Here is a 19,657-nt window from a genome sequence, read left to right on the forward strand (position 1 = left end):
TGCTGTGGTGAACATCGGGATGCATGTATCTTTTTGAATTATGGTTTTCTCCAGATATATGCCCAGAGTAGATGACTGGATCATAGGGTAACTATGTTTTAAGTTTTGTTCTCCATAGTGGCTGTACCAATTTACATTCCCACCAACAGTGTAGGAGGGTTCCCTTTTCTCCACACCCTGGAGAGATTCTTTTTAAGTACACATTCCTAAAACATAATTATTCCTAAAAAGTTCATCAAGATTGGGGAAGACAGAGGAAGAGTAAGACGTGGAGACCACCTTCCTCCCCACAGATACATCAGAAATACATCTTCACGTGGAACAACTCCTACAGAACACCTACTGAACACTGACAGAAAACCTCAGACCTCCCAAAAGGCAAGAAACTCCCCATGTACCTGGGTAGGGCAAAAGAAAAAAGAATAAACAGAGACAAAAGAATAGGGATGGGACCTGCACCAGTGGGATGGAGCTGTGAAGGAGGAAAGGTTTCCACACACTAGGAAGACCCTTCACAGGTGGAGACTGCAGGTGCCAGAGGGGGGAAGCTGAGGAGCTGCAGAGGAGAGCACAGCAACAGGTGTGTGGAGGGCAAAGCAGAGAGATTCCTGCACAGAGGATCAGTGCTGACCGGCACTCACCAGCCTGAGAGGCTTTTCTGCTCAGCCGGCGGGGCGGGCGGGGACTGGGAGCTGAGGCTCGGGCTTCAGTCGGATCGCAGGGAGAGGACTGGGGTTGGCGGCATGAACACTGCCTGAACGGGCTAGTGCGCCACACCTAGCCAGGAGGGAGTCTGGGAAAAAGTCTGGACCTGCTGAAGAGGCAAGAGACTTTTTCTTCCCTCTTTCCCGCTGCACGAGGAGAGGGTATTAAGAGCGCTGTTTAAAGGAGCTCCAGAGATGTGCGCGAGCGGCGGCTATCACCGCGGACCCCAGAGACGGGCATGAGACACTAAGGTTGCTGCTGCCACCACTAAGAATCCTGTGTGTGAGCACTGGTCACTATCCCCACTATCCCTCCCGGGAGCCTGTGGAGCCCACCACTGCCAGGGTACCGGGATCCAGGGACAAGTTCCCCAGGAGAACGCACGGCGCGCCTCAGGCTGGTGCAATGTTACACTGGCCTCTGCTGCTGCAGGCTCATCCCACATTGTGCCCCTCCCTCCCTGCGGCCTCAGTGAGCCAGAGACCCCGAATCAGTGGCTTCTTTAACCCTGTCCTGAGTGAAGAACAGACGCCGTCTGGCGACCTAAGCTTAACCCTGGGAGCTGTGCGAACAGGGAAGAGAAAGGGAAATCTCTCCCAGCAGGCTCCAGTCCAGCGGATTAAATCTCCACAATCAACTGGATGTACTCTGCATCTGCGGAATACCTGAATACACAACGAATCATCCCAAATTAATGAGGTGGACTTTGAGAGCACGATTTATTATTGTTCCCCTTTTCCTCTTTTTGTGAGTGTGTAAGTGTATGATTCTGTGTGAGATTTTGTCTGTATAGCTTTGCTTTCACCATTTGTCCTAGGGTTCTATCCGTCTGTATTTTTGTTTTTAATTTTCAAAAAAAATTTTTCTAGGGCTTCCCTGGTGGCGCAGTGGTTGGGAGTCCGCCTGCCGATGCACGGTATGCGGGTTCATGCCCCCGTACAGAAAGATCCCACATTCCATGGAGCGGCTGGGACCGGGAGCCAAGGCCGCTGAGCCTGTGCGTCCAGACCCTGTGCTTCACAACAGGAGAGGCCACAGCAGTGAGAGGGCTGTGTACGGCAAAAAACAAACAAAAAAATTGCTTAATACTTATTTTTTATGTTAATTTATTTTATTTTGCCTTTATTTTATTTTCTTTTATCCCCTTTCTTGCTTTATTTCTACCTTTTCTCCCTTTTATTCTGAGCCATGTGGATGAAAGGCTCTTGGTGCTACAGCCAGGAGTCAGTGCTGTGCCTCTGTGGTGGGAGAGTCAACGTCAGGACACTGGTCCACAAGAGACCACCCAGCTCCACGTAATATCAAATAGTGAAAATCTCCCAGAGATCTCCATCTCATCATCAACACCCAGCTTCACTCAACGACCAGCAACTACAGTGCTGGACACTCTATGCCAAACAACTAGCAAGACAGGAAAACAAAACCACCCATTATCAGAGAGGCTGACTAAAATAATAATAAGTCCACAGACACCCCAAAACACACCACCAGACATGGACCTGCCCACCAGAAAGATAAGATCCAGCCTCATCCACCAGAACAAAGGCACTAGTCCTATCCACCAGGAAGCCTACACAACCCACTGAAACAACTTTAGCCATGGGGACAGACACAAAAAATGACGGGAATTACAAACCTGCAGCCTGAAAAAAGGAGACCTGAAACACAGTAAGATAAGCAAAATGAGAAGACAGAAGTATACACAGCAGTTGAAGGAGCAAGAAAAAACCCCAACAAAACTAGCTAATGAAGAGGAAATAGGCAGTCTACCTGCAAAAGAACTCAGAATAATGATAGTAAAGATGATCCAAAATCTTGGAAATAGAAGAGACAAAATGCAAGAAACATTTAAAAAGGACATAGAAGAAATAAAGATAAAACAAGCAATGATGAACAACACAATAAATGAAATTAAAAATACTCTAGAAGGGATCAGTAGCAGAATAACTGAGGGAGAAGAACAGATAAGTGACCTGGAAGATAAAATAGTGGAAATAACTACTGCACAGCAGAATAAAGGAAAAAGAAGGAAAAGAACTGAGGACAGTCTCAGAGACCTCTGGGACAACATTAAACACACCAACATTCGAATTATAGGGATTCCAGAAGAAGAAGAGAAAAAGAAAAGGACTGAGAAAATATTTGAAGAGATTATAGTTGAAAACTTCCCTAATATGGGAAAGGAAATAGTTAATCAAGTCAAGGAAGCACAGAGTCCCATACAGGATAAATCCAAGGAGAAACATGCCAAGAAACATATTAATCAAACTGTCAAAAATGAAATACAAAGAAAACATATTAAAAGCAGCAAGGGAAAAACAACAAATAACACACAAGGTAATCCCCATAAGGTTAACAGCTGATCTGTCAGCAGAAAATCTGCAAGCCAGAAGGGAGTGGCAGGATATATTTAAAGTGATGAAGGGCAAGAACCTACAACCAAGATTATTCTACCCATCAAGGATCTCATTCAGCTTTGACAGAGAAATTAAAATCTTCAGAGACAAGCAAAAGCTGAGAGAGTTCACCACCACCAAACCAGCTTTACAATAAATACTAATGGATCTTCTCTACACAGGAAACACAAGAGAAGGAAAAGACCTACAATAATGAACCCAAAACAATAAAGAAAATGGGAATAGGAACATAGATATCGATAATTACCTTAAATGTAAATGGATTAAATGCTTCCACCAAAAGAAACAGACTGGATGAATGGATACAAAAACAAGACCCAAATATATGCTGTGGACAAGAGACCCACGTCGGACCTACAGACACACACAGACGGAAAGTGAGGGGATGGAAAAAGATATTCCATGCAAATGGAAACCAAAAGAAAGCTGGAGTAGCAATTCTCATATCATACAAAATAGACATTAAAATAAAGAGCATTAGAAGAGACAAAGAAGGACACTACATAATGATCAATGGATTGATCCAAGAAGAAGATATAACAATTGTAAATATTTATGCATCCAACATAGGAGCACCTCAATACCTAAGGCAAATACTAACAGCCATAAAAGGGGAAATTGACAGTAACACATTCATAGTAGGGGACTTTAACACCCCACTTTCACCAATGGACAGATCATCCAAAATGGAAATAAATAAGGAAACACAAGCTTTAAATGATACATTAAACAAGATGGACTTAATGGATATTTATAGGACATTCCATCCAAAAACAACAGAATACACATTTTTCTCAAGTGCTCATGGAACATTCTCCAGGATAGATCATACCTTGGGTCACAAATCAAGCCTTGGTAAATTTAAGAAAATTGAAATTGTATCAAGTATCTTTTTGGACCACAATGCAATGAGACTAGGTATCAATTAAAGGAAAAGATCTGTAAAAAATACAAACACATGGAGGCTAAACTATACACTGCTTAACAAAGAAGTGATCACTGAAGAAATCAAGGAGGAAATCAAAACATACCTAGAAACAAATGACAATGGACACATAGTGACGCAAAACCTACGGGATGCAGCAAAAGCAGTTCTAAAAGGGAAGTTTATAGCAATACAATCCTACCGTAAGAAACAGGAGACATCTTGAATAAACAACCTAACATTGCACCTAAAGCAATTAGAGACAGAAGAACAAAAACCACCAAAGTTAGCAGAAGGAAAGAAATCATAATGATTAGACCAGAAATAAATGAGAAAGAAATGAAGGAAATGATAGCAAAGATCAATAAAACTAAAAACTGGTTCTTTGAGAAGATAAAAATAATTGATAAACCATTAGCCAGACTCATCAAGAAAAAAAGGGAGAACACTCAAATCAATAGAATTAGAAATGAAAAAGGAGAAGTAACAACTGACACTGCAGAAATACGAAAGATCATGTGAGATTACTGCAAGCAACTCCATGACAATAAAATGGACAACCTGGAAGAAATGGACAAATTCTTAGAAATGCACAACCTGCCAAGACTGAATCAGGAAGAAATAGAAAATATGAGCAGACCAATCACAAGCACTGAAATTCAAACTGTGATTAAAAATCTTCCAACAAACAAAAGCCCAGGACCAGATGGCTTCACAGGCGAATTCTGGCAAACATTTAGAGAACGGCTCACACCTATCCTTCTCTAAATCTTCTAAAATATAGCAGAGGAAGGAACACTCCCAAACTCATTCTATGAGGCCACCATCACCCTGTCACCAAAACCAGACAAGGATGTCACAAAGAGAGAAGACTACAGGCCAAATCAGTGATGAACATAGATGCAAAAATCATCAACAAAATACTAGCAAACAGGATTCAACAGTACATTAAAAGGATCCTACACCGTGATCAAGTGGGGTTTATTCCAGGAATGCAAGGATTCTTCAATATACGCAAATCACTCAACGTGATACACCATATTAAAAAATTGAAGAAAAAAAACCATATGATCATCTCAAGAGATGCAGAGAAAGCTTTCCACAAAATTCAACACCGATTTATGATAAAAACCCTGCATAAATAGGCACAGAGGGAACTTTCCTCAACATAGTAAAGGCCATATATGACAAACCCACAGCCAACATCGTCCTCAATGGTGAAAAACTGAAAGCATTTCCACTAAGCTCAGGAACAAGACAAGGTTGCCCACTCTCAACACTCTTTTTCAAAATAGTTTTGGAAATTTAGCCACAGAAATCTGAGAAGAAAAGGAAATAAAATGAATCCAAATTGGAAAAGAAGAAGTAAACCTGTCACTGTTTTCAGATGACATGATACTATACATAGAGAATCCTAAAGGTGTTACCAGAAACTACTAGAACTAATCAATAAATTTGGTAAAGTAGCAGGATACAAAATTAATGCACAGAAATCTCTGTGCAAAATTGCCAAAGCAATCTTGAGAACGAAAAAACGAGCTGGAGGAATCAGGCTCCCTGTCTTCAGACTATACTACAAAGCTACAGTAATCAAGACAGTATGGTACTGGCACAAAAACAGAAAGATAGATCAACGGAACAGGATAGAAAGCCCAGAGATATACCCACCCACACATGGTCACATTATCTTTGATAAAGGAGGCGGGAATGTACAGTGGAGAAAGGACAGCCTCCTCAATAATTGGTGATGGGAAAACTGGACAGGTACATGTAAAAGTGTGAGATTAGATCACTCCCTAACACCATACACAAAGTTAAGCTCAAAATGGATTAAAGACCTAAATGTAAGGCCACAAACTATCAAACTCTTAGAGGAAAATATAGGCAGAACACTCTATGACATAAATCACAGTAAGATCCTTTTTGACCCACCTCCTAGAGAAATGGAAATAAAAACAAAAATAAACAAATGGGACCTAATGAAACTTCAAAGCTTTTGCACAACAAACGAAACCATAAACAAGACTAAAAGATAACCCTCAGGGGCTTCCCTGGTGGCACAGTGGTGGAGAGTCCGCCTGCCGATGCGGGGGACACAGGTTCATGCCCCGGTCCGGGAGGATCCCACATGCCGTGGAGCGGCTGGGCCAGTGAGCTATGGCCGCTGAGCCTACACGTCCTGAGCCTGTGTTCCGCAACGGGAGAGGCCACAACAGTGAGAGGCCCGCTTACCGCAAAAAAAAAAAAAAAGATAACCCTCAGAATGGGAGAAAATATTTGCAAATGAAGCAACTTAAAAAGGATTAATCTCCAAAGTTTATAAGCAGCTCATGCAGCTCAATAGCAAAAAAACAAACAAACATATCCAAAAATGGGCAGAAGACCTAAAAAGACATTTCTCCAAAGAAAGTATACAGCCTGCCAACATACACATGAAAGACTGATCAACATCACTAATCATTAGAGAAATTCAAATCAAAATTACAATGAGATATCATCTCACACCTGTCAGAATGGCCATCATCAAAAAATCTAGAAACAATAATTGCTGGAGACGGTGTGGAGAAAAGGGACCACTCTTGCACTGCTGTTGGGAATGTGAATTGGTACAGCCACCATGGACAACAGTATGGAGCTTCCTTAAAAAAACTACAAATAGAACTGCCATATGACCCAGCAATCCCACTACTGTGCATATACCCTGAGAAAACCATGATTGAAAAAGAGTCATGTACCAAAATGTTCATTGCAGCTCTATTTAAAATAGCCCAGAGATGGAAACAACCTAAGTGCCCATCATCAGATGAATGCATAAAGAAGATGTGGCACATATATACAATGGAATATTACTCAGCCATGAAAAGAAAAGAAATGAGCTATTTGTAATGAGGTGGATAGACCTAGAGTCTTTCATACAGAGTGAAGTAAGTCAGAAAGAGAAAGACAAATACCATATGCTAACACATATATATGGAATGTAAGAAAAAAAAATGTCATGAAGAACCTAGGGCTAAGACAGGAATAAAGACACAGACCTACTAGAGAACAGACCTGAGGATATTGGGAGGGGGAAGGGTGAGCTGTGACAAAGTGAGAGAGAGGTATGGACAATATACACTACCAAACATAAGGTAGATAGCTAGTGGGAAGCAGCCGCATAGCATAGGGAGATTGGCTCTGTGCTTTATGACCGCCTGGAGGGGTGGGATAGGGAGGGTGTGAGGGAGGGAGACCCAAGAGGGAAGAGATATGGGAACATATGTATATGTATAACTGATTCACTTTGTTATAAAGCAGAAACTAACACACCGTTTTAAAGCAATTATTCCCCAATAAAGATGTTAAAAAAAAAAAAAGACACACTCCTACTAGAGAATGGACTTAAGGATATCAGGAGGCGGAAGGGTAAGTTGTGACAAAGCGAGAGAGAGGCATGGACATATATACAGTACCAAACATAAGGTAGATAGCTAGTGGGAAGCAGCCGCATAGCACAGGGAGATCAGCTCTGTGCTTTGTGACCTTCTGGAGGGGTGGGATAGGGAGGGTGGGAGGGAGGGAGACCCAAGAGGGAAGAGACATGGGAACATAGGTATATGTAGAACTGATTCACTTTGTTATAAAGCAGAAACTAACACACCATTGTAAGGCAATTATACCCTAATAAAGTTGTTAAGATAATAATAATAAAGATTCTTTCACTTCAGAATTAGGAAAAAAAGAGACAAATACCATATGCTAACACATATATATGGAATTTAAGAAAAGCAAATGTCAGGAAGAACCTAGGGTAAGACAGGAATAAAGACACAGACCTACTAGAGAATTGACTTGAGGATATGGGGAGGGGGAAAGGTAAGCTGTGACAAAGTGAGAGAGTGCCATGGACATATAAACACTACCAAAAGTAAAATAGATAGCTAGTTGGAAGCAGCCGCATAGCACAGGGAAATGAGCTCAGTGTTTTGTGACCACCTAAAGGTGTGGGATAGGGAGGTTGGGAGGGAGGGAGACGCAAGAGGGAAGAGATACGGGAACATATGTGTATGTATAACTGATTCACTTTGTTATAAAGCAGAAACTAGCAAACCATTGTAAAGCAATTATACTCCAATAAAGATGTAAAAAAAAAAAAGAAATGAAGGAAACAATAGCAATTATCAATAAAATTAAACGCTGGTTTGTTGAGAAGATAAACAAAATTGATAAACCATTAGCCAGACTCATTAACAAAAAAATGGGAGAAGACTCAAGTCAATAGAATTAGAACCGAAAAAGGAGAAGTAACAACTGACACTGCAGAAATACAAAAGATCATGAGAGATTACTACAAGCAACTCTATGCCAATAAAATGGACAACCTGGAAGAAATGGACAAATTCTTAAAAATGCACAACCTGCCAAGACTGAATCAGGAAGAAATAGACAATATTAAAAAACCAATCGCAGCACTGAAATTGAAACTGTGATTTAAAATCTTCCAACAGAGCTTCCCTGGTGGCGCAGTCATTCGGAGTCCGCCTGCCGATGCAGTGGGCACGAGTTCATGCACCGGACAGGGAGGATCCCGGGCACCACGGAATGGCTGCGACCGTGAGCCTCGTCCGCTGAGCCTGCGCTTCCGGAGCCTGTGTTCTGCAGCGTGAGAGGTCACTAAAGTGAGAGGCCTGTGTTGTGCACAAAAATAAATAAATCCAACAAACGAAAGCCCAGGACCACATGGCTTCACAGGCGAATTCTATCAAACATTTTGAGAAGAGCTAACACCTATCCTCAAAATCTTCCTAAATATAGCAGAGGGGGTAACACTACGAAACTTATTATATGAGGCCACCATCACCCTGATACCAAAACCAGACAAAGATGTTGCAAAGAAAGAAAACTACAGACCAATACCACTGATGAACACAGATGCAAAACTCCTCAACAAAATACTAGCAGACAGAATCCAACAGCACATTAAAAGGATAATACACCATGGTCAAGTCGGGTTTATTCCAGGAATGCAAGGATTCTTCAATATACGCAAATCAATCAATGTGATAAACCACATTAATAAATTGAAGGAGAAAAACCATATGATCATCTTAATAGATGCAGAGAAAGCTTTCAACAAAATTCAACATCATTTACGATAAAAACCCTGCAAAAAGTTGGCATAAAGGGAACTTTCCTCAACATAATAAAGGCCATATATGACAAACCCACAGCCAACATCGTCCTCAATGGTGAAAAACTGAAAACATTTCCACTAAGATCAGGAACAACACAAGGTTGCCCACTCTCACTACTCTTATTCAACATAGTTTTGGAAGTTTTTGCCACAGTAATCAGAGAGACAAAGAAATAAAAGGAATCCAAATCAGAAAAGCAGAAGTAAAGCTGTCACTGTTTACAGATGACATGATACTATACATAGAGAATCCTAAACAGGCTACCAGAAAACTACCAGAGCTAATCAATGAATTTGGTAAAGTAGCAGGATACACAATTAATGCACAGAAATCTCTGGCATTGTTATACACTAACGATGAAATATCTGAAAGTGAAATTAAGAAAACACTCCAGTTACCATTGCAACAAAAAGAAAAAAATATCCAGAAATAAACCTACCTAAGGAGACAAAAGACCTGTATGCAGAATATTATAAGACACTGATGAAAGAAATTAAAGGTGAGAGAAATAGATGGAGAGATATACCATGTTCTTGGATTGGAAAAATCAACATTGTGAAAGTGACTCTACTACCCAAAGCAATCTACAGATTGAATGCAATTCCTATCAAACTACCACTGGCATTTTTCAAAGAAGTAGAACAAAAATTTTCACAATTTGTATGGAAACACAAAAGACCCCGAATAGCCAAAGCAATCTTGAGAATGAAAAACGGAGCTGGAGGGATCAGGCTCCCTGACTTCAGACTATACTATAAAGCTACAGTAATCAAGACAGTATGGTCCTGGCACAAAAACAGAAAGATAGATCAATGGAACAGGATAGAAAGCCCAGAGATAAACCCACGCACATATGATCACCTTATATTTGATAAAGGGGGCAGGAATGTACAGTGGAGAAAGGACAGACTCTTCAGTAAGTGGTGCTGGGAAAACTGGACAGGTACATATAAAAGTATGAGATTAGATCACTCCCTAACACCATACACAAAAATAAGCTCAAAATGGATTAAAGACCTAAATGTAATACCAGAAACTATCAAAGTCTTAGAGGAAAACATACGCAGAACACTCTATGACACAAATCACAGCAAGATCCTTTTTGACCCACTTCCTAGAGAAATGGAAATAAAAACAAAAATAAACAAATGGGACCTAATGAAACTTTAAAACTTTTGCACACCAAATGAAACCATAAACAAGACAAAAATCCAACCCTCAGAATGGGAAAAATATTTGCAAATGAAGCAACTGACAAAGGATTAATCTCCAAAATTTATAAGCAGCTCATGCAGCTCAATAACAGGAAAACAAACAACCCAATCCAAAAATGGTCAGAAGACCTAAATAGACATTTCTCCAAAGAATATATACAGATTGCCAACAAACACATGAAAGAATGCTCAACATCATTAATCATTAGAGAATTGCAAATCAAAACTACAATGAGATATCATCTCACACCGGTCAGAATGGCCATCATCAATAAATCTAGAAACAATAAATGCTGGAGAGGATGTGGAGAAAAGGGAACACTGTTGCACTGCTGGTGGGGATGTGAATTGGTACAATCACTATGGAGAACAGTATGGAGTTTCCTTAAAAAACTACAAATAGAACTACCATACGACCCACCAATCCCACTACTGGGCATATACCCTGAGAAAACCATAATTCAAAAGGAGTCATGTAACAAAATATTCACTGCAGCTCTATTTACAATAGCCCCGAGATGGATGCAACCTAAGTGTCCATCATTGGATGAATGGATAAAGAAGATGTAGCATATATATACAATGGAATATTACTCAGCCATAAAAATAAACGAAATTGAGTTATTTTTAGTGAGAAGGATGGACCTAGAGTCTGTCATACAGAGTGAAGTAAGTCAGAAAGAGAAAGACAAATACCGTATGCTAACACATATGTATGGAATCTAAGAAAAAAATGTCATGAAGAACCTAGGGGTAAGACGGGAATAAAGACACAGACCTACTAGAGAATGAACTTGAGGATATGGGGAGAGGAAGGTTAAGCTGTTACAAAGTGAGAGAGTGCCATGGACATATATACACTATCAAACATAAAATAGATAGGTAGTGGGAAGCATCCACATAGCACAGGAGATCAGCTGGGTGTTTTGTGACCACCTGGATGGGTGGGATCGGGAGGGTGGGAGGGAGGGAGACGCAAGAGTGTGGAGATATGGGAACATACGTATATGTAGAACTGATTCACTTTGTTTTAAAGCAGAAACTAACACACCATTTAAAGCAATTATACTCCAATAAAGATGTTTAAAAAAAAAAGAACCTAGGGGTAAGACGGGAATAAAGACACAGATGTACTAGAGAATGGACTTGAGGATTTGGGGACGGGGAAGGGTAAGCTGTGACAAAGTGAGTGAGTGGCATGGACATATATACACTACCAAATGTAAAATCGATACCTAGTTGGAAGCAGCCGAATAGGACAGCGAGATCAGCTTGGTGCTTTGTTATCACCTAGAGGGGTGCGATAGGGAGGGTGGGAGGGAGGGAGACGCAAGAGGGAAGAGATATGGGAACATATGTATATGTATAGCTGATTCACTTTGTTATAAAGCAGAAACTAACACACCATTGTTAAGTAACTCTACTCCAATAAAGATGTTTTAAAAAAAGTTCATCCAGAAGCTCTTATCTCACTTGCATTTAATTCACTTTTAAAACTTTCATCATATCAAGTGAAGGTCTTATTTGACCTGTAGTAAACCTAGCTACAAGAGAAGTATTATACTTAACATTGATGACTTTAAAGACATCTATATTAATCAAACCAAGAGGCTGGAGCTAATGCCAGGTATTAATTTAATACTGAATATTTTCTATATCACGTGAACGTGCAATTTACTCTGGCCAGTTTCTTTCTTATTTATGAATATTTATATACACATCAAGGTCACCTGTCTAGATGGTTAAATCTTTTCTTACTAATATTTATGGCGAAGACACTTAAGACTTTTATTTGTCCTTAATAAGTTCCAGATTACCTGCCTCTTTTTCAAAACTTGTATTTTAAAAGATAGCAGAGATAAAGGTTCTTGGAGAAAACCAGGTAGAATATTTGCATTTCAAAAGCATGGGTTTGGATTATTTTTGTAACCATACCTCTGGCTATGTAAAGACTAGATTTGTAAAACAAGGACAGTTTTTTTTTCTTTCTTTTTCAAAGAATTGGGTGACTATCTCAATGATATTGAAGGACCCATTTATTTATATTGGAATGTTTTAGCTTAGGGGAGAGGGCCTCCCCAAAACTTCCTATCAGGTATGGTTAGTTTAGTCAGATCAGTGGCCTCCTACTTTGGTAATCTATTTACAAACACTTTTGGGAATCCTCCCTGGGTTTAAGAAATTATTTAATTATGGCCCTCAGTTCAGCCTTTGATCTAAAGAGGCTTGTCTACAGGCTCATGTGATCCCATATTTAAAGGTAGCTGGACAATTTTTGCCCAAATTTTTGTCCATTCAATTTTTATCCTGTAGGCATCCTTGGCTTGAATTTTATAAACACACCGAATGGAAGCATTCATGGCATTAGAGTGTCTGAATTTGTCTACTCAAAGGCAAAGAGTTACTGGGAGTCTGGGTACAGAGGATCGCGACCTTTTGTTCTAGCACTGTGAACAAGTTTAACAGCCCATAGTTTAAAAACTTAGACGGGGTGGAATGGAGACCTCTTCTGGTTGGGGACTGAGGTTGATTCTTCTGGCCAAGAACAACTGTTTCTCTTGGTGGGTCCCTTTTCTGTGAGAGTCTCCACCTTGGACTGTCTGGAATTTAGTAAGTCCCTTCCCAATGCCAACTTAAAAATAATGCACAATGTGAGTGTTGTGAGTTTTTATTTGGGGAAAATGAGAACTATAGCCTGAGAGACAGCATCTCAGGTAGCTCTGAGAAACTGCTCCAGAGAGGTAGGGGGGAAGGTCAGTATATATGTGATTTTGGTGAAGGGGGAGTACATGTGCACATATTTTTTGCAGAAGGTTCTGATAGTCTGGTGAAGGTACTGCTAGTCACGAGGTGCAGAATCACCTTTAAGGATTTTAGTGCTTTTCTAGATATGAGGAGATACAAGAATTGGGCTCATAAAATCGTCTCCTAAAAATATCTAACTGTCTGAAGACCTGTTCTGCCAGTTTTTCCCAGAGCACAGAGTGCCTCATTTTTGCTTTCCACCCTGAACTCCTTTCAGGGGGTGTTGAAAGTCAGCAGCTGCAGCAGCTCATGATTTAATCTTTGTAGAGGTAGAAAGCAAATGTCAACGGCAAGTGCCAATTTGTCGTTGACACCAGTAAGGGGACGGAACACTCAGGCATGAGCAGAAACTGAGGCGCAAAGGTACAATTTCCTATAAAGCAGTTGAGGGGAGGGGTGAATCGCTTGATTTAGGGCTTTCCATCAGTCCACATTATCATACAGGATTGGGGGGACTAGAGTCCTGGGAAATCAGTCAGCACAAAGTAGGCGGCCCACATATCTAATAAGAAGATAACTTTCCTACCTGCCACGTCAAGTGTTACCCGAGGCTCCTCCAGAGAAATGACCAGGTGTGCTTTGGGAGACAGGAAGGGTCCGGGACCCATCAGTCTTCATCCTCTTGGCCATGATTGGTTTGGGAACCTGAGTCCTGTTCGGGACTGGAGGCAGTTCTGCTTCCAGTTGCATTCTAGTTGTATATTGCACAGGGTCCCAGTGGACTTTTCCCATACAGGGAGCATTAGTCTTTCCAGTGGCCCTCCTGGCTACTCTTAAAACAGATGCTTTCTCGGCAAGACAGTGGCTCTGATCTAGCCTTCCTGTATCCTGTCCTCACCAGATGCTTAAAACAGATGCTTAAACAGATGCTTAAAACAGATGCTTTCTCGGCAAAACAGTGGCTCTGATCTAGCCCTCCTGTATCCTGTCCTCACCATGGGTCTTCACAAGGGAGGGTAACCCTGAGGTGGTGCAGGTCTTAGGGCTGCCACCAGTAATTGTGCTTTTTTGCTGTTGTCCCTGATGCTGAAAGCTCAGCTCCTCTGTACACAGGCACCAAATTGAACCTCCAAGACAGAGTTTGGGGTGAAGTAGAAAAGGATAGCTTTATTGCTTTGCCAGGCAAAGGGGGACACAGCAGGCTCCCGCCTCAAAAATCTATGTGTCCCAAAGAAGATGTGGCACATATATAGAATGGAATATGACTCAGCCATAAAAAGAAATGAAATTGAGTTATTTGTAGTGAGGTGGATGGACTTAGAGACTATCATACAGAGTGAAGTAAGTCAGAAAGAGAAAAATAAATACCATATGCTAACACATATATTTGGAATCTAAAAAAAAAATGGTTCTGAAGACCCTAGGGGCAGGACAGGAATAAAGATGCAGACATAGAGAATGGACTTCAGGACACGGGGAGGGGAAGGGTAAGCTGGGATGAAGTGAGAGTGGCATGGACATATATACACTACCAAACGTAAAATAGATAGCTAGTGGGAAGAAGCTGCATAGCACAGGGAGATCAGCTCAGTGCTTTGTGACCACCTAGAGGGGTGGGATAGGGAGGGTGGGAGGGAGACGCCAGAGGGAAGAGATATGGGGTTATATGTATACGTATAGCTGATTCACTTTGTTATAAAGCAGAAACTAACACACCATTGTAAAGCAGTTATACTCCAATAAAGATGTATAAAAAAAAAATGTGTCCCAACCCGGGAGGATTTAAGGGGTTTTATAGCAATAGTTCAAAGGGTGGGCTTGTTGACAAGATTAGGGTGTGTGTAGGGCTCCTCTCCTCTCCTAACCTTGATGAGCTTCTTTGGTCCCTTTAATCTTTTTTATTTTAATTTTAAAAAATTTTTAAATGATCTTTTTTTAAAAAGAATTTATTTGGGGGGGTGGGTTTGGTTTTGATTTTGTGGGGGTTTTTTTGTTGTTCCCTTTACTCTTGCATCAGGTGGTTTCTTGGCTGCTTCTCCCTTGATTAGCAGCTGTTCAAATATGCCCTTTGGAACTCAGGGAAGGTCATGGAGGCTGGAGTCTTACCTATGAGAAACAGGGGGCAAAAAGGCCTCCAAACATGGGAGCCCCACAGAGCCCCCCTCAGTTTCATCCCTGAATCCTTTTTGTCTCTTCAACCCTATCTCAATTGTTAAATACTCCAAAGGCCAAATGCATGAGCTGATTGATGGGGGTCTGGGTTCTCCAGCTCCTCAGATGGGGCATTAGGGGTAGATGATCCGGAAGACTGTCCCAGCTGTATACCTCAAGGAGGTGGACTCATAAAGAGATCATCTAAAATATCAGGCTCCTGTGGGGGAAGAAGGCACTTTGAAGGGATGTGAGCCAGGCACACCAAGCAGGAGTTATTTAGACTTGGATTTTGGAATAGGGTCATGAACATTTGGATGTATAGGACTTCCCCTCATTTACCTTTCCTTTTACAAAATAGGCTCAACTGCAAGATGGTATTGTAATTCAATGACCCATTTTTTTGGCCAGATCTCTTGGTCCCCTAGTTTGTATTCGGGCCATGAATATTGCAAAAGAAAATTAATTTTTTCTTAAACCATCCTGTCTAAATTTTCCCCAATTAGCTAATGTGCATCTTAGTGGGCAGTCCTTCAGGATGCTTGTAGTCACCCCCATTTTTTATTAGGATGTCTTGACAAGACGTGGGTCTGCTGCATCCTGGCCAGGTGGTAGTTATTTGTCCTGGTGTTCTCCCAGTGTCAACAGTGGGGTCTCTGTGAGCATCCAAAATCTGCCTGGTCGGTGAGCCTGAGGAGGCCCCTTGGATTAGTCAAGGAAAGGAACAAGAGCCTGTGGGAGAAAAAGCAACCAGAGTCCCAGGGCCTAAATCCTTCAGAGAGGGAGGGAAGAGACCTAGGCCCTGAGCCAACTAAACGGATTACCTTTATCACTGAAACAAAAGAAAGAGAAACAAATAATGTAGGACTGGAGCACCACAAGGCAGTGATAACAATACAAGGCAAAAGCTCCTCTCAGGATATGGTCCTTGTGATGTTGAAGAGGGCTGCCTCTCCACAGAAGTAAAAGAGGTAACACCCAACCTGCTGGCAAAGCTGGCCAGGAGGCTCAAGGATCAACAGAGAGTCCAAGAAGTCAGGAGAGAAGGAGAGTATAAGAGAAATCCATGACAGGAGGGAAGGTGTACAGCCATGACACTTCCCAGAATAGAGAGGAGCTGGCAGGAAGGTGTACAGTCATGATACTTCCTAGGCCAGAGATTCATAAGCCCACTGAGAAATGTGCTCGACCACTAACCTCTGCTCAGGGGTTGATAGTCTGCCCTCGACCCCCACGAGGGAAGTTTTCACCCACAAAGAAGAGGTTTTTTAACAGCTTCATGTGCAGAATCTCCTTAAGCACCTTTCTCTGTGTTATTAGCCTTTTTTTGCCTCTCATTACGCAAGCACCTTCCTATAATACTTTAGATTGATCATCTTTAAAAGGAAAATGTGATATAAGTTCCTTTCTTGGTAATCTTACTTCCTGACATGCTATCACATCTCAGTCCGTCTTTCTTGGAAGTGCACCAGGTTTTTTTGCACTGATTCTGTATTAGTTTTCTATTATTGCCATAACAGATTTATCACAAACTTGGAGGCTTAACACGACACCTTTATTATATTATAGTTCTGTAGGTCAGAAATCCAATATGAGTCTCATTGAGTGAAAATCAAGGAGTTGGCTGGCTGCATTTCTTTCTGAGGGCTTTAGGGGGAAATCTGTGTCTTACTCATTTGGTTATTGGCAGAATTCAGTTCCTCTTAACTGTACGTCTGAGATCCCTGTTTCCTTGCTGGCTGTTGACTGAGGGCTTTTCCCAGCTTCTAGAAGCCACCTGCATTCTTTGGCTTGTTGCATACTTCTTCCATATTCAAAGACAACAACAACAGGTCGAGTCCTTCTCACATTAGAAATTCTCCATTTTCTTTTTTTATCTGAGAGGTATAAACTTTGGAAATTTATATCACCTAGGATATATGTATATGTTTGAACAGCACTGCACTAAAAAAATTACGGTGACACTAAGAGAATGTCAGATTACTTTTCTTTTAAAATAATATTTATATGATTTACTTTTGAGGAAAAAATAGAAAACAGAAGCATTTTATGTTGTTGTAAGATAATCTCTTCTGAAATCATAAAATCTGGGTTCAAATATGATTTCTTGATTTTCTAATTATATCATTTGAAGCAAGTCCAGCTTCTGAGTCCAGTTTTCGTCTTTTTAAATGAAAATAATGTCTGTCACATTTGACTCATAAGCTATTGTGAAAGTCAAGTGACATAAGTCAAATAAAAAAGCTATGTGCATGTACAATATATTAAATCAATTGCAATTTTAGTTTCAGAGCTCCCAAATCAATATGCGTCAAATCCTCCAAGCTTCCAAGGTCAGCCATACACTACCACACTTGACCTGCAAAAAAGGTGAATAAAAGCACATTTTCTTTTTTTTTTTCTGATTCGGGGGCTCTGGCTCATTCAGGCCGGGGGGAGGGAGGGGCACGGAGTGTAGGGCGAGCCTGCGGCGGCAGAGGCCGGCGTGACGTTGCACCAGCCTGAGGCGCGCGTGTGTTCTCCCAGGGAAGTTTTCCCTGGATCACGGGACCCTGGCAGTGGCGGGCTGCACAGTCACCCGGGAGGGGAGGTGTGAATAGTGACCTGTGCTCGCACACAGGCTTCTTGGTAGCGGCAGCAGCAGCCTTAGCGTCTCATGCCCGTCTCTAGGGTCCGCGATGTTAGCCGCGGCTCGCGCCCGTCTCTGGAGCTCCTTTAAGCAGCGCTCTTAATCCCCTTTCCTCGCGCACCAGGAAACAAAGAGACAAGAAAAAGTCTCCTGCCTCTTCGGCAGGTCCAGACTTTTTCCCGGACTCCCTCGTGGCTAACCGTGGTGCACTAACCCCTTCAGGCTGTGTTCACACCGCCAGTCCTCTCCCTGCGATCCGACGGAAGGCCGAGCCTCAGCTCCCAGCCCCCGCCCGCGCCGGCGGTGAGCAGACAAGCCTCTCGGGCTGGTTGAGTGCTGGTCGGCACCGATCCTCTGTGCGGGAATCTCTCCGCTAAAAGCACATATTCTGACTATTACCCTCAACCATAAAGAACGTATAAAAGTGTCCTCATGGAGCATAGAGACAGAAATTTTTCTGCACGTGGACTATATGTACCCTGCACCCTCTAATAAGGGTGGGTATTAATGGAAGCTTTTATCTTCATCTCACAAATTATTTTTCAGCTTTTTTGAGGTATAATCTGTTTTCATTTTTAAAAAAATATTTGTTGTTTATTTATTTATTTATTGGCCACACTGTGCAGCTTGTGGGATCTTAGTTCCCTGACCAGGGATCAAACCCCAGGCCCTTGGCAGTGAAAGCAGGGAGTCCTAACCACTGGACTGCCAGGGAATTTCCCTGTTGAGGTATAATTGACAAAATTGTAAGATATTTAAAGAGTAATCGTGGTGATTTGTTATACATATACATTGTGAAAGGATTCCCATCATCTAGTTAATCTGCACATTTATCACCTCGCATTTTTTTTTTTTTTGGTGAGAGCATTTAAGTTCTAATCTCTTAGCAAATTTCAATTATGTAATACAGTGTTATCAACTATAGTTAACATGTTTTACATTAGATCCTCAAACTTTCTTCATCTTATAGTTGAAAATTTGTAACCTTTTACAAACCTGTCTCTATTTCCTCCACACCCTAGCTCCTAGCAACTATTTTTCTACTCTATGTTACTAAGAGTTTGACTTTTTTTTTTTTAGATTCCACATATAAGTGATACCATGCAGTGTTTGTCTTTCTCTCTCTGGCTTATTTCACTCAGCATAATGCTGTCAAAATTTATCCGTTATGTCAGAATGTCAGAAATGTCAGAATTTCCTTCATTTTCATGGCTGATTATACATATATATATGTATATATATATATTATTAATATATTATATATATTATATATTAATATATAATAACTTCTTTATTATATCAGCCTTTGATAGACACTTAGGTTGTTTCCATATCTTGGCTCTTGTGAATAATGCTATAATGAATATGGGAGTGTAGCTATCTTTTCAATGTCCTGTTTTTATTTCTTTTGGATATATATGCAGAAATCTCCATTTTCTTTTGTCTTCCCATCTCTCTCTGATTCTCCTGAGGAAAAATTCTCTGCTTTAAGGGACTCATGCAACTACAGTGTGACCACCCAGGTAATCCAGAATCATCTCCCCCATCTCAATGTTCTTAATCACATCAGCAAACTTCCTTTTGCCATGGAACTAGGGTGTGAATATCTTTGGATAGCCATAATTCTGCCTACTACAGATTCCATTATAGCAACCAAACTGATATCCAGAGTGTGATACATCTATCCTTTCATTCCA

The 19,657-nt window shown here is 41.1% G+C and overlaps 1 protein-coding gene across 1 annotated transcript in view; it reads left to right on the forward strand.

The window, feature by feature from the left end:
* Window positions 1-7,403, forward strand: part of NBDY (negative regulator of P-body association) — a 40,747-nt gene extending 33,344 nt beyond the window's left edge. The window contains exon 3 of the mRNA XM_060292933.1: window positions 1,575-7,403. The gene's annotated coding sequence lies outside the window, so the exon portion shown is untranslated. The remainder of the gene's footprint in view (window positions 1-1,574) is intronic.
* The last annotated feature ends 12,254 nt before the right edge of the window (window positions 7,404-19,657 follow it).

This window comes from Globicephala melas, chromosome X (assembly GCF_963455315.2).
Source record: "Globicephala melas chromosome X, mGloMel1.2, whole genome shotgun sequence".
NCBI classification, from domain to species: domain Eukaryota; kingdom Metazoa; phylum Chordata; class Mammalia; order Artiodactyla; family Delphinidae; genus Globicephala; species Globicephala melas.